This window comes from Macaca thibetana, chromosome 2 (genome assembly GCF_024542745.1).
Source record: "Macaca thibetana thibetana isolate TM-01 chromosome 2, ASM2454274v1, whole genome shotgun sequence".
NCBI classification, from domain to species: domain Eukaryota; kingdom Metazoa; phylum Chordata; class Mammalia; order Primates; family Cercopithecidae; genus Macaca; species Macaca thibetana.
In genome coordinates, this window is record NC_065579.1 from 81821648 (window position 1) to 81827262 (window position 5615).

Here is a 5615-nt window from a genome sequence, read left to right on the forward strand (position 1 = left end):
ACTTTAAAAAGGATAGATCTATATTCTTACACAGAAATCCTTCCTAAAAGTCTGGCTAGATGGGATTAAAAAAAAAAAAAACTGTTACTGAAAAACTGGATTTATATTGTCACTTATTCACTTTTAAGGGTTTTTTTTTTTTTTTTTTGGTCCAAATCTTCAAGAGATTATGGCAACGAGCTTCAAACTTTAATGTTTATAGCAATCGTCTGGGGGCGCTGGCTAGTAAATCCAGGACTGGGTTCTAAATCCTGATTTGTTAATAAGCCCCTAGGTGACTTTGATGCAGCTGCTCCTTAAACTCCTCTGAAAAATACTGGGCTATGGGGTTTTGTAATTTCTTTCATAACTTTAGAAAAATAGATACATGCCTGCCTGATTTACCTCTAATTGAGAATCAGATTTTGTTGCTTAGGTGCCTGATGCTAAGTTCCTGAAGACCATAGCTCAGTCATATGAGATAATCTGTCAACCATGGAGAAGGTAGGGATGAGTTTAAATTGAAAGTGGAATCTTCCTAACACATTCTATTGTCAGAACCAAGTGGAAAGCACAGGCAAGAAAGCAGAGACAGAGTCCAGCAGGTCAGAAGCCCAGGAAGACAATAAGAGGGGGACGAATGAGGCCTAGAATGAAAGTAGAGAGTTCCCTAGATGGAATTGGAATTCTTCACAAACTGCCTGTTTGAAAGTGTATGGACAGGTTAAACTTGCCCAGCTGGTTGCAGAGGGAACACGCAGAATTTTTCACTTCCCAGAGGTAAGTAAAAAATGTACCGTAACAGTATACAGCAAAGCTTTCTATGATGGTTAACAAGCCCTCCACACAACTTTCAATTACCAGGTCACGTAGTGTGATTATTGGCCTAAGAGTTTTAGCCTGTAAGACAAAGTCCTTAATGTTTGCAGCACATGCACATATTGTGATATGGGAGGCAAGCTTGGAGTAAGGTAAGACATAGAGAAAGAAAATTCTTTGAGTTTGACATATATTCTGTAATTTCAATTTTTGAAAGCATGCCATTTAATGTTATTAATTCTACTTATCATCATTTTTCAATTCCATAAATGTAGATAGAATAATTTAATTGCTTCCTATTTTTGCTTTCATATTATAAAGATTTCCTGCAATTGGTTTTTGGTTCTTTAAAGTATAATAGTAATTTTAATCAAACAGTTATTAATGACATTCATTGAAAGCCTATAGATGAAAAAACTGAGGTTCCAAGAGCTTGAGTAATTTTCCCAAGTTCACATAATCATGAAATATCAGAACTGAGATTCAGAGCTTGGTCTGATCAAAGCCTGTGCCCTGGATGAGCTTCCTGACCTCAGTGCTAGTAGTCCTGCCTTGCTTCTCCTCTCTAACATCTGCCTGGTATGTCCTATACACCACAAGCAAAGGGTGCCTTCCAGAAGTCTCATCTAGTCACCAAACTATTGAATTCTAAGGAGTGAGCAGAGGCATTCATGGCCGGACATAGTGAGATTGTGCTTCTTGGTCCTGAAGGTAAATATTCTGGTCTGACTGATGAAAGGGGCATCAGGCTGAGGCCCTCCCATCTAGCCCATCTGTGTTTGGCACAGTCTGCCTGCCTGGATATCTGATTACTTCTTTCTTTTTTATTCCACTCTCTCTAAAAACAGCCTCATCCAGAATTCTAGGCAGGGAACCTTGGTTATCTGACACTTTTGTCTAGTTGTTTATGATAATTTTCCCCAGTGACAGTCACTGATTCCAATGTCATACCAAATGATTCTACACTGACTTCTCTCATCCATACCTTGGACACCTACTGTTTGCCAATAATTAACCCTGTTAGAAACCCTGGCACCACCCCTGCCCTGCCCTATCAGGGTACATACATCAATCACCCATTATGCCTAGGATTCCCTACACTCTCACATACTGTGATTTTGCACTGGGGACCCATGCCTTTAAAGCTGACTCATGTGCAAGAAGAGGTCAAGGATGGAGTCTTGGTTATGATTTGTAGTTAACTTGCCCTAGTAAATAGGCCAGTCGTACTGTTTTCAATGACTCAGGTCAACAAGAATAGGGATCTGGAACTCAAAAGTATTTTACAATCAGGTTAAAGATGAGTTTAGATTTCTGGAGGGATACACTTCAAATAGTGTTTATGCTCTCTGGATATCACGCTCAGGAAACTGAATTAGGAAGAAACCTGCTTCCTTCCACTGCCTGGCTAAACAGATGGGACACAAAAGGAAATCCTGATATAGAACCATTCCTGTTGCAGAGAGGCACAGAATCCTAAGTAGAAAATGGAAAAAGATTTTTCCATTTTATGCGTTAGCAGAGTTTATTTTAGTGATTTATTTAATTGTTAATCTTCTCTGTAATAGTGTCATTCCTGGAAGGGCCACCAGGTCTCTCGTGCTCATTTGATCCAGTAGGCGACACATCAGCTGCTGGAAGCAATAAATTTAGGGAATATCTAAAAAAACAAAAAGACCCTTATGTAAGCAAATAAATGACACTAAAAGAAAGACAGGTCTTGACTGCCTTACCAGATATTCGACAGGATGCCCTTAAGTCTTGTGAAAAACATCTACACGATAATTATGAGTGAATATAATAATGGTAAGCAGTAGAACCTTACACTTCATATTCACATTGCACTTTTCAAATCACAACTGTAACATTTCTTGCTCAAGTCCTCAAAGCTCAGAAATAGTTATATTTGAAGTCTGTGCCAACGAAATGGATATATTAAATACACTGCTGGCTAAAAGCCATCTAAAAACTCTCTTTTCATTTTTCCTTCATCTTCTCTCTATCTACGTAAGGAAAGACCTAGGTATCATCGTGCAAAATTCTAGTATAATATCACTCTTGGAATTACCTGGTTTTGGAACATTGTACATAACAGTTCTAATGTAACAGCAAGAATTTTCCTCTTCCTGTTTATTTCTCTGAAGCTGTAATAAGCAATCCTGTGTGACATTGCCTGTGGTGCGGTTGCCAGGCAGCAGAAAGAGATCTGCAGCAGGAGGCGGGAGAGCGGGGGAAGAGAGAAGAGAAAAGCAAGAGAGGAGGAGGGGGGATGGCTGAGTGAGTTGGGGGCTGGGTCTGAAACTGCTGAGCCAGAATTCCATCTCCTTGTCATCCTTCATGTTCCAGGCACATACTTAGCCAATAAGCTGGGCCTTAGAGGGGAAATAAAGATGGAAAAGAAACAATTGAATGTTGCCATTAAATAGGGTGTCAATAATGTGTTTTTATTTTGTGAAGAAAGGGTTTCAGCTTTTTTTTTTTTTTTTTTTTCTCATGAACTTTGCTTCCTGGTAAATGCAGCTTTACAAATATGAAAGGGACAGCTTCTCAGTGGGCCTGCTTTGCTCTCAAGCAACAAACAATTAACACATAATATCTTCCAGCACTGTGCATGGAGAGCATACAGTTATACCCTGAAAGGTTTCAACTCTTCCCAAATCTCATGGTGTGGAAAAGTAAATTACAGAGAAAAGGTACCCCACCCTTTATAGAATATGCAGTACTGAGAGATATGTTTGTACCTGAGAGCTGAGAGGTCGTTCAAGATATTTCAAGAAGCTGGCCTCCTCATTGTGAGGCTTTCTTTAGTTTGTGAAACTGGGAGCTGCAGCTAAATCTCATCTCTTGGCTTGACAAGAATCTTGTTCTAACGAGATTAAAATGATAGGACTGGGATCCGAGCAGAAGTGGTGAGGGCAGATGGCACACAGGTCCCTCCATGCCGGCTTGGATGTCCCCCAGCACAATGCATCGTGCCTTTTGCCAGCCTTCCAAGCTGTCTGTGACTAGGTTGGACACTCTCCAGTGGTAACAGACAATGATTTTTATTTAGATGTTTGATTATTCTTATTAATCAAATAGAAAAAGGACAGAAGGTTTGTTCAAAACAAACAATGTACTTACAGATAGTTTTGTGTGGTGGATGCACATTTCAAGGCTCTGAAGTTGTTAGTTCTCTCAGAAGACTCAAACTCACCATCTGGGAGAGAAAATGGGACAAAGTATGTTAAAATGGCAAGTTGATCAGAAAGAACTTGGAATTAATGTAATGATGACTAAGTTTCTTTTTTTCACCTTAGCAATGGGAGTGAGAAAAAGGGAATGTTAAATTAAGATGATCAACCTGAGAATTTTGAGGAATAACATATGGGAATCCCGTTTCCGTCCCCGCTGCATATCCAGGCATATTTCTTCTGTGCAGAGACTGACTTTCCAGTCCCTACTAAGGTCGTGAATGAGTCAGTCAAGGATAATCAGTGATTTTCTGCAGATTCTAGGAGGAAGATAATGTGTCAGAAGAACAGTACTCTTTGGCATATACCACATAAAGAGAGAAGTAGAGACAGACAGGGGATTAAGCAGACAGACGGAATGATGAGAATAAGCAAGCAAACCAAGGCCACCAAGAACCAGGGCTAGGTGCAGGAACAGTCTCACTCTGCTGTTTTTTAGAAGGCTAACACTTTTTCCTAAGGAACTGCAAAATATTTACAGACACTTGACAGTTCTCTAGGTAGCACAGTTGGAATATGGACACTCAAGCTCTCCAGAACATCCTGTGATTGAGGTTTTGTCTATACTGAACAGCAGGAGGAACTAATCAGGGAAGCTGCTGGTTTGCCTGACCACACTGGTTAACGACAATCTCCACAGAGCCTCCCTTGGAGCTAGAGATGAAATATCACACTATTTCATGTGAAACTGCACTTTTAATCAAAGCAAGAGGAAAAAAATCTTCTAGAGTCCCATAGTTGTGCCACAATAGGAATTTCTACCAAAGTCTACAATCATTCTTCGTTTTTCACTCTTTAAACATTTATCTATTACAATTTAGTTTTTATTTTATCAAAGTCATACATGATTTACAAGATGTTAATGAGGCTTTTGTTAGTCTCCTTTTAGATCCCAATGTTGATAGTTGATAAATGATAAAACACCAACATTCTAATGGGAAAAATAAACCATCTGTACAGGACATTTCAAGAGGTGGTCAGCATCCAATATTGTGACCCTGTGTCTAGATACAAGAGACTTCTCAGATAATGAAAGGCCATTTTTCATCTCTTGTTACCTGACTATCTAATGTGAAAGCTCTAGCATTATCCTTTCATTTAGTTATTCTTGTCTATCTCAAGGCAGGTAGAAGGATTCCGTGGTATTTATGTCATTGTGGGCATGGGACATGAGAGAATTCTCGGGGAAAACTGACCTGTGTCTCCTGAGGTATGGGAAGCCATGAGTTCCAAGAGCAGCTGCATTTGGCATCATATTTATCCAAAGTCCTGGAACATGAAGGAGTTAACACAAGAGGACAAAAACCAGGTAAGTTACTGACTTTCTGTGGTTAAGACAAAGGTTTTGGACCAATTGAAATTCAAAGTGAAATACATTTGGTGCATTTAATTCAGTCGGAATAGATTAGACAGATTCCATTTTCTACGTGCTGATAATACCAAGGGAAGGACTGAGGAATGGAAGATCAAACACACAACCTCCTTATAAACACACCTCTGTGCAGCATTTATAATGTAAACACAATAGCCAACATATCTTTCCTCGTAAGGTTTAGATTGTTGAAAAGGTGTTAAAGCAATTTA

The 5615-nt window shown here is 39.4% G+C and overlaps 1 long non-coding RNA gene across 1 annotated transcript; it reads right to left on the reverse strand.

Moving 5' to 3' along the window:
• Positions 1 to 2394: 2394 nt before the first annotated feature.
• LOC126947488 (uncharacterized) lies at positions 2395 to 4192 on the reverse strand. Its single transcript, XR_007723093.1, has 3 exons — positions 4142 to 4192; positions 3922 to 3997; positions 2395 to 2458 (listed from the first exon to the last, which is right to left on the reverse strand). It is a non-coding gene; the product is annotated as an uncharacterized LOC126947488 (long non-coding RNA).
• Positions 4193 to 5615: the final 1423 nt, after the last annotated feature.